The sequence below is a fragment of the Nannobrachium achirus genome (genome assembly GCF_963921795.1).
Source record: "Nannobrachium achirus genome assembly, chromosome: 7".
NCBI lineage: Eukaryota > Metazoa > Chordata > Actinopteri > Myctophiformes > Myctophidae > Nannobrachium > Nannobrachium achirus.
In genome coordinates, this window is record NC_137816.1 from 69,203,821 (window position 1) to 69,214,200 (window position 10,380).

A 10,380-nucleotide genomic window follows, 5' to 3' on the forward strand; every position below is an offset into this window, starting at 1 on the left:
TGCCGGGAGCATTTGCCCAAATCGCGGAGGCAACAGTCTGGCCACGCGAGACTAATTTGTGGGAGATCAAAGGGGAACATGTTCGCCCACCTCTTTGATTGGATCCGGGACCTTCCCTGTCAATCAAAATAGTGCTGTTTGGTCATTTATGTTTTCATCCTTCCAAATAGAGACCTTTTTGGCTGCAGCATTTTTCTGTACTTTATATTTTCATATTTTTGTTCAATTTCTTGTAATTTTTCTTATATGGTGCTTAATAGGTGACAATGAAACGCAATAGACAAGCTATATACACACATACATGGTGTCATAGAATTTTGATAACAATACAAATATATTTTTTTGTAAATGTAAATTGTCCCGCGTGCGACAATTTACCCACACAGTCCGCGCGAGTGCAGCCTGGGATCCGGCACCTATTCACTGACAAGTTAAGCACTGCGTCAGCTTCATCTTTTTTATTTATTTTTTGTCTTAGGAATGTGACAAAAACCAAATAAATATTACTGAACTCAAGTCTCCATGGCGTGAGTAATCAATAGAAAAAAAGTTATTTTGGGGTGAACTACTCCTTTAAGGTCAATACATTTGATTGATTGATTGAATATTTTATTAGACATAAATGGAGAACAGTACAAGTATAGTCAATAATAAATGTAGTAGGCCTAAAGTACGTAAACACCCTGCCTAAAAGGAACATCACAAATAAGTCTTTTTACGGTCTTGTTTACGTTGGAAGTCCTTGGTATTTCAATTCATGAACATAATAAATAGCAAGCAAAGAAAACATTCAATATCATAGCAGTTATACATTTAACACATTATGACCTGCCTTACACTCAACCAGCCAATAGAGGTCACTATTCTCCACTGTTTGTGTCAAGTTGAACCCAGTCAAGCTTGTGACATTCTTAAAGAACCAGGTCACCTCTGGGACAACCAGATCTTATTTTATTGTTGTTTGGGACACGATCAACACAATCCTGAGTTATGTTTTGTGTTCAATCTGTGTTTTTAGATATTTTAGTTTTTCAGCCGATTTCAGCATGCTACAACTGGTCATCATATGACCAGTTGTAGCATACATATTTAAAAACACATATTGAACACAAAAAATAACTCAGGATTGTGTTGATCGTGTCCCAAACAACAATAAAATAAGATCTGGTTGTCCCAGAGGTGAAGTGGTTCTTTAATACTGAGCACACAATGAACGTCCTTTTATTTAACATGCTGAGAATGAGGGGTTGAAATGCATCCGTATTGTCTGTGATAGCTAAATAAAAGACTTTGTGAAAAAGACATTCATTGTGTGCTGGCTACTTCCTTCCATTGAGCCCTATACACCTTAAAGGGCCACTTCACCTCTGGGACAACCAGATGTTATTTTATTGTTGTTTGGGACACGATCAACACAATCCTGAGTTATTCTTTGTGTTCAATCTGTGTTTTTAGATATTTTAGGATTTCAGCATGTACTAGTGATGCATTTTGCATCATATGATGCAAAACGCATCACTGATGAATAAAATAAGATAGGGTTGTCCCAGAGGTGAAGTGGGCCTTTAAGACAAGGGTCTTCAACATTTTCAGGCCAAGGACCCCTTAGCTGAGAGAGAGATGAAGCAGGGACCCCTTAGTTGAGAGAGAGAGAGATGAAGCTAAGGGGTCCCTGCTTCATCTCTCTCTCAGCTAAGGGGTCCCTGCTTCATCTCTCTCTCAGCTAAGGGGTCCCTACATATGTGTCCCAGCGCGGCTGACGGCTAGTCATTGCATTTTTTCTCATTTTCATTGTTTCATTTCATTTGAAAGCTGGGGATCATAGCTACACAATGATATATTGGTTGTGGAGATTGACCCAACAGTTTTGAAGATATGGCTTATAGAATGATGCCATGCTGAAATACTACTTTTGAGATATTCAAGTTCTAAATAAATGTCTAACCTGCAAATGACCTGACGATCTCTCACATTAATTAAAAAAAAGTCTTATTTACATGCAGAGTTAAGCTCTGGCGTTTAAGTGAAATGTAGCCTAGATATTTTGAGATGCATTTGTGACTTTTTTCATTTTAGAAAAAAAAAAAAAAAGTCATATTAGCAGTAGTGAAAAACCCTGCCTTCCGAAATGACTGCCCCTCAGTCAGGCTGAGTCACATATTGTATAAATGTGTGATGCAGATTTACATCAATTTCATAGATAGATTCATAGGCCTGTTTGATAACACTGTCATTGATTGAATACATTGAAAACAGCAGATCTACAAGCTCACAACATCAGCGTGTTGCAGCTTGTAGATCTGCTATTTTCACTATCTTTGAAAAAGTGCTTATGTGGTTAATTGAACCCCAGGGGGGTCCAGGGGGAAAATCCACCTAAAATGCAGGCTCAAATTGGAACAGTTGTGGACACAAAACTACAATGATTGTGGCTACTCTTGAAAACTCACAAATGCAGTGTAAAACATCACATTTCTCTTACCAAATTGTAATGCTGTGATCATTTACCAAGGAAAAGAGGATTGAATAAGACCTCCGCTTATGAAAAATGTGCATTCTGAATAGTGAAAAAGACTCATTGGAGACATATATAGTGAATAGAGAAATTGTTCACCAAGGTGTCATCATAGGCAAAATCTTATGAATATATTTCAAACTATGTAAACTCTACAGATGTTTTAGTGAGAGTAGTGCTATAATATTAGTAATGTAAAAGTGTAGGGTGAAAAATGATAAAAACAAGGACAAATAATGTGTAATAATAATGTTTTATTTATTTTATTTCAAACAACACAATACATACACTTAAACCCATTCACTCACTCCCACACATACAGCCTACCCCCTGCACATGCCCATTAAGAGTCACCTTTGTTTGAAAGAATACAAGATGGGATGGTCTCAACGGGTGTTTTATTTTCTCTTCACACACAGATGAAGCTTCTTATTGACACTGTGAAAACTGTATGAAACAATAAAATACGATGATTAGAATAAATATTACAAATCATTTCACAGTTTCACAACCAATAAAACATGTGCATTTCAATCACTTTAACCTCCTTTCAACAATAAAAAGGCTGCAGTGATTCAATCAATTCATTAAACTCATCTCAATTCAACTTATTCAATTCAACAATAAAAGTTAAATCATAATGAATGTTTTCACTACATCAATTACAGTACATCATTTAAGTAACAAACAAACACCAAAGCAAACTACCATAACCCAAAAACAAATACAAATAATAAACTCCAAAGTAAATCAAAGAAACCCAAAACAAACAAAGAAACATCATGTACCTCACTCCGCTAACCGGGGGGTGCTAGGTCCGTACATAAAGCCACCTTGGAACTCCTGGTTCATCAGACAATCAGGCACAGCATTGCAACTGCAGGCACTGGGGATAATACGCCATTTCAATTAGGCCAAGCTTCTTCAACATTACTTCAAAACGTATTCAACATACTTCAATAACATGAGGAAATGTCAATAGGCCTACAAACAAACATGATACCTTGTAGTGTTGCTTCCAAGCACATGCTGTTGCCTCTCCACCTGTCTCACTCTAGCTCTGTCTGCAGTCAGTCTGAGTGAATCTGAGTGAATCTAGCAAGTCTCAGCTATATAGTCAGGTAACAGGAAGTACCAAAATAAAACAGGAAATGCCCAATAAAGTAACAGGAAGTGTAAAAATAAACGGAAAGTTTCACAATAAAGCAAACAAAATAATCAAAGAAAATAGCCAAAGAAATCCAAATAACTTCAAATTAAAGCAGTAATTGAAGTTAAAATGACCAAGTGTCCCAGCACTTACACTCCCACCAATCATGTTATAATCAAACATAACATGATTCACAGAATATTTTATAAGGTCAAAAAAGGTTAGAGGAAAAAACATGCTTTAAATTTCTTCTTGCTCAAGTCAATTAGGGTACCTCTCCAGTGGCAACCAATATTTCTCCAGAAGCAACACTCCCTTTGGTTGGAGTTTTCTGGTTTCTTTACAACAGGTTTAGGATCTTGAACATCTGGTTTATGGGCTGGACCTGAGGGTTTGTTGCACATGGACTGTTTTGGTTCTTCCTGTGATGGAGGCGGACCGGGGCCTGTGGCTTCAAAAGGGATTGGAGGGACTGTGGAGATGCTCTTCGTCTTAACCGGTGGGAAGGCAGGACTGGGGGTTGAATGGTTCTCTTCATCAATGGTCCCTGATCTCCACGGAAATCGATCTTTGGGTGGTTCAGCTTCCCTTTTCACTGATTTCTTCTTTTTCTTCTGCTCCAGTTCATGTTTAGCTAAGAGAGCAGGTCTACTCACGAAACCACTGCTCAAATTCAATTTCTCAGAGGTGCCCAAGTCACACTCTGGCTCCTTCGACTCCTGCAAGCTGTCTGTTACCTTTACTTTCTCGGTTGTACTCCGTTCTTTTTCCTGACTGAGGTCGTCTGTGGAAATGGACTCCTTTACCATTTCTCCCACCATCTGATCTGTAGGGTTGTGTGGGGAAGTGGACTCCTTTGCCCTTTCTCCCACCGTCTCCTGACCTGTAGGACCATGTGAAGAAGTGGACTCCTTTGCCATCTCTTCAATTGTCTCCTGACCTGTGGGACCATGTGTGGAAGTGGACTCTTTTTCCATTTCTCCCACCATCTCCTGTTCTCCGACAGGTCTCTTGTCTCCTTCCTCAGTGTCATGCCTTCTCTCAACCTTGGTTTCCAGGTTTTTATCCACCCGGTCACAATACTCTGTGGTGATTGCAATACAGGCATCCATTTTGTTAACAATATCTTTAGTTGCAGTGCAGTTGCATTGAATGCGTTCATAATGTTCAATTATTGCATTACATTTGGTTTGAATACTTCGTTTCATCTGGTAAAGATCCTCTTCTGAACAAGGTGTCCTTAGAGCGGTTCTAACTTTTCTTGCTGTCTGCATCCAGGAGGTATAGGCCTCGTTGAATGCCCTTCCAGAACTCAGCTGCTGCATATTGACTGCCATCTCATATGGGGTTGACATTTGCTTGGGGTTTTGCTGTTTGATCACTTAACACTCTTTGGGGTACATTTAGTCTGGGTTTTTACCATTTTACTTAACCATAACGAAGCCCCACAGACATACCACTTTAACCCCCAAAGGATTATATCAAACGAAACTAACCAATACTTCACAACAGAATACAAATGTCCCCTTTAATCAATGCAGCTTGAGTAGCTCTGAATTTGAACTTGAATACAAGTGCAACATGACCTTAACTTAATTCCTTCACATCAGAAAATACATTTCTCACTCCTTTGTTTCTCCTTTTTAGTTTTGTTCATTTTTCCCTTTTTATTTAATTATTTATTTTATATTTTTCAATGAAGCCTACTGTCCTTTAAACCTATGGTCCAAACAGATAGATGCTACCTGGCATGAGTCCTCTCAATATGTAGGTTGCTATGGTGGTGCGTGACAAACTTGGGTGGGATGATGATGATGATGATGAAGCACAAGGTGGCTGTAGATTTGTGTCGACGTTGAGTTGTAACTGCGATTGAGTTTTCACTGTAGCGGCCCCTCGGGTTTGAAAGAATACAAGATGGGATGGTCTCAACGGGTGTTTTATTTTCTCTTCACACACAGATGAAGCTTCTTATTGACACCGTGAAAACTGTATGAAACAATAAAATACGATGATTAGAATAAATATTACAAATCATTTCACAGTTTCACAACCAATAAAACATGTGCATTTCAATCACTTTAACCTCCTTTCAACAATAAAAAGGCTGCAGTGATTCAATCAATTCATTAAACTCATCTCAATTCAACTTATTCAATTCAACAATAAAAGTTAAATCATAATGAATGTTTTCACTACATCAATTACAGTACATCATTTAAGTAACAAACAAACACCAAAGCAAACTACCATAACCCAAAAACAAATACAAATAATAAACTCCAAAGTAAATCAAAGAAACCCAAAACAAACAAAGAAACATCATGTACCTCACTCCGCTAACCGGGGGGTGCTAGGTCCGTACATAAAGCCACCTTGGAACTCCTGGTTCATCAGACAATCAGGCACAGCATTGCAACTGCAGGCACTGGGGATAATACGCCATTTCAATTAGGCCAAGCTTCTTCAACATTACTTCAAAACGTATTCAACATACTTCAATAACATGAGGAAATGTCAATAGGCCTACAAACAAACATGATACCTTGTAGTGTTGCTTCCAAGCACATGCTGTTGCCTCTCCACCTGTCTCACTCTAGCTCTGTCTGCAGTCAGTCTGAGTGAATCTGAGTGAATCTAGCAAGTCTCAGCTATATAGTCAGGTAACAGGAAGTACCAAAATAAAACAGGAAATGCCCAATAAAGTAACAGGAAGTGTAAAAATAAACGGAAAGTTTCACAATAAAGCAAACAAAATAATCAAAGAAAATAGCCAAAGAAATCCAAATAACTTCAAATTAAAGCAGTAATTGAAGTTAAAATGACCAAGTGTCCCAGCACTTACAACCTTGTTTACAAAATAAAGTACCAAAAAATAAAATAAAAAACAATTCAGATGACATTGTTCACATCATTTTCTTTTTTCTTTTTGTTTTCTCTTTAACCATACATTACCATTGTGAATATGCACACTATTTTCAGGTATTTTGTATCCACAGCACCCATATACACAGCACCCATAGACACCTCCCAAAGCTGTTCAAAGTCGCTCTGTCTACCCCCATCTATATAAGTCAGTCTCTCCAGCCCAATAGAGTTCATAGTCAGGGACCCACCCCTACAGGGTGTGAGATGACCTGTGATGTTCTGCCGTACTTTTTATTTCTGTTTTATCTATTAGTTTGGTCATTAAGGTCCACAGAATGAGAGGCCTGCTCTGCCAGAAACATCGCGAAAAAAAGTTATGGCCATTTGTATATTAAGTGTCTGAATTGACTCCACTACTTTTTTTTTTGATGACTCATCGCGAAATGTAGCTAATAGATACTTGAGAAAGCCCTGCTGGGCGAAACGTTGTTTGCTGGTTGAAATTAAAAAACGGGAGAGCATTATACGTGTGCGGACATTATCCCTTATTCAAACTAATAGATAAAACATAAATAAAAAGTACGGCAGAAAATCACAGGTCCTACCCTATTCCTTGAGCTTTTGGGCTTGTGGGTCCCCGGCTATCATGAGTTCTCCATGCCACATCCTCAACGGGGCTTTTCCAGCATAATGCATTATGTGTAATAATAATGTATTATGAGTAATGCATGGATGAAAAATACAATGTCAGCTGATTATATGTGCTGTAGGAACCCTGTAGCAGAATCAACATTGGAATTGTAATTTGATTTGGTCTCTATTGATTTATTGACCAATGAACAGTTGTGTGACTCGTTATGGGAAGCCGGCTTCTCCCCGTGTCTCCTAGGGTTGATACCCTCACAAAAACATGAACAAACTCCCCCCAGAATGACAACAACTAGAATCGTCAGAGAAACGCTGTGGTTGGCCAGCCCTTTAGGGCGAGGTCGCATGTCACCCTGAGGTCGCATGTCACCCTCAGGTGTCTTACTAGTAGAGGTGATACCAGTGCCATGTGACAGTGTGGTCACCCTGCCAGCTGCAGAGAGACTGACACAAAGACAACACATGTCTCGCCTCCAGAACAGAATGTTTCTCTCTCTTTAAAAAAGCTTCAGGTTTTTTCATCTCACTCACGTCACTTTGTCTGCTGACCTCACTCAGCAACAAAACAAATAGAAAATAAACAAAAATTCAAATAAAACATGCACTATATTGCGGGTGCTTTTTGAGAGTGAAAATATAAGAAGACCTGTGTGACATGTGTGATCTGGGCAGCTTGTTGCCCCAGGAAATGTGCCAATCTCAACAGTAATCAACGGTATGCCTAACCCTTGTAAAGTGTGTTTTGGTGCGAACATTCTGGTTAACAAATTATGTTTTCCCAAGTTTCCCAGTAGATCATATAATGAGTTGTACATTAACCTTTTTATCACTGGGATAACTATTGACCCTGGCACTCCTTATCTCGTAAAATGAGACAAGCACTTTTATACATGCAGCAACTCGTCCAAAGTCCTCAATCAATGCGATTGGTTTTTAAGATTCTCAAAAAGGCAGAGCCCTCAATACCTGTAGTGTCTAATGATGACTACTTCTAAAAGGTGAGAGACGCCCACAGCCACAGCACCAGAGGGAGCGACCACGACCGATCTGGTCTAATATAATCTATCTACCAGCCTACAGCTGTGAAGTCCCTGAATTCAAGGTTTAAATCATGGCTTCACTCAAATTCTGATTGGACTTACGGTATAGCTTCACCCGTTCTCCGGCTGGCCTCAGTGCCCTGCCCCCACCGTCAATCTGTCCGTCACGTCACACTTTTGCCCTATAGTCCAGTTTAATATGTCCAAACATGAAAGGTATGTTCAAATTTTCGATGATTCTGAATCCATTGCAAGCATTTTTTTTGCATGAAAAAACATTCCTTGGGCTAAAAACAGCCCCCACCAAACTCTGAAAAGTGATGACTAGTCATCTGTTTTTAGCCCAAGGAATGTTTTTCATGCAAAACAAATGCTTGCATTGGATTCAGTTCAGAATCATTAAAAATCCCTGGTTTCACACCTCACTTGCTACTTGAAGCAGATTTTTTGGGGGTATTTTATTCCTTTATAGTATAGTGTATAGTAAGTGAATGAGACAAACTTTCAGCAGCTGCCAAAAATTCCCCTACAGATTCTGCAGATGGAATCATGGATTTTCTGATTTGTTATACTCTGAAGTTTCCAAAAATATATAGTTTTCATAATCCCCCCGAAAAATGTACCTAAATTACAAAAGCGACTTGACTACTACGCTTATCTCCGCCACCGTTGCCCTGATCCATGCCAAACTTTGCACACACACTCCTTGGCTGCCAAGCCACAACCTCCACCCCTCATTTCTCACTTCTTCCAGCGCCATCATGAGGCCGATTCTTGCAAGACACATTTTTGGACACTGTTCCTACAGATTTTGCCCTAAAATCACGCAAAGCGGTACACAGTATCTCCTGATTTAGTAAGTCTTACTGGTTATAAAAAGCTAGATACTTTTTAACAGCTCGCTACAAATGAAGTGCATTGGTGAATGAGATGTCTAGCTTTTATATCTATGGTCATGATGGACAACACTGGTTCTTTTATATCTATGGTCATGATGGACAACACTGGTTCTTTTATATCTATGGTCATGATGGACAACACTGGTTCTTTTATATCTATGGTCATGATGGACAACACTGGTTCTTTTATATCTATGGTCATGATAGACAACACTGGTTCTTTTATATCTATGGTCATGATGGACAACACTGGTTCTGATGATACTGTACCTCATCAGCCCTGCAGTTCAGTGGAGCGACCTGTAAAAAAGGCAAGGCGGAAATGTGGACGCGCAGAAGGCACGCTGCCACTCAAAGTGACTACTGGCCAATGACAGTGCGTCTTTTCTGTGGCTTATCAATTAAATTCTAAGGCACGAGGAATCAATTCATTCCTTATTGGCACGAGGAAACACAAAGCAAGGAAGTGAGGAAAGAGGGAGTTCCGTCCCTGATGTGTGATCTTTTATAGCAGGGGTCTTCAACGTTTTCTGGCCAAGGACCCCTTAGTTGAGAGAGAGATGAAGCAGGGACCCCTTAGTTGAGAGAGAGATGAAGCAGGGACCCCTTAGCTGAGAGAGAGATGAAGCAGGGACCCCTTAGCTGAGAGAGATGAAGCAGGGACCCCTTAGCTGAGAGAGAGATGAAGCAGGGACCCCTTAGCTGAGAGAGAGATGAAGCAGGGACCCCTTAGCTGAGAGAGAGATGAAGCAGGGACCCCTTAGCTGAGAGAGATGAAGCAGGGACCCCTTAATTGAGAGAGAGATGAAGCAGGGACCCCTTAGCTGAGAGAGCTGAAGCAGGGACCCCTTAGCTGAGAGAGAGATGAAGCAGGGACCCCTTAGCTGAGAGAGATGAAGCAGGGACCCCTTAATTGAGAGAGAGATGAAGCAGGGACCCCTTAGCTGAGAGAGATGAAGCAGGGGCCCCTTAATTGAGAGAGAGATGAAGCAGGGACCCCTTAGCTGAGAAAGATGAAGCAGGGACCCTTTAGTTGAGAGAGAGATGAAGCAGGGACCCCCACAACCTGTTCATAGATTCCATATCGTTTCATTGTTTGACAGCACAATCATCAGTGTATTTTGGATTCATGTCAATTTGTGTTTTCAGATATTTAACCACTTGAACCGTCAATACTTAATACACTTGACCTTTCACTCTGTACTTAGTCTGCTCTTTTTCCCCTCTACACTAAAGCTCTTGCTGCGAGGAGTTGTGAGC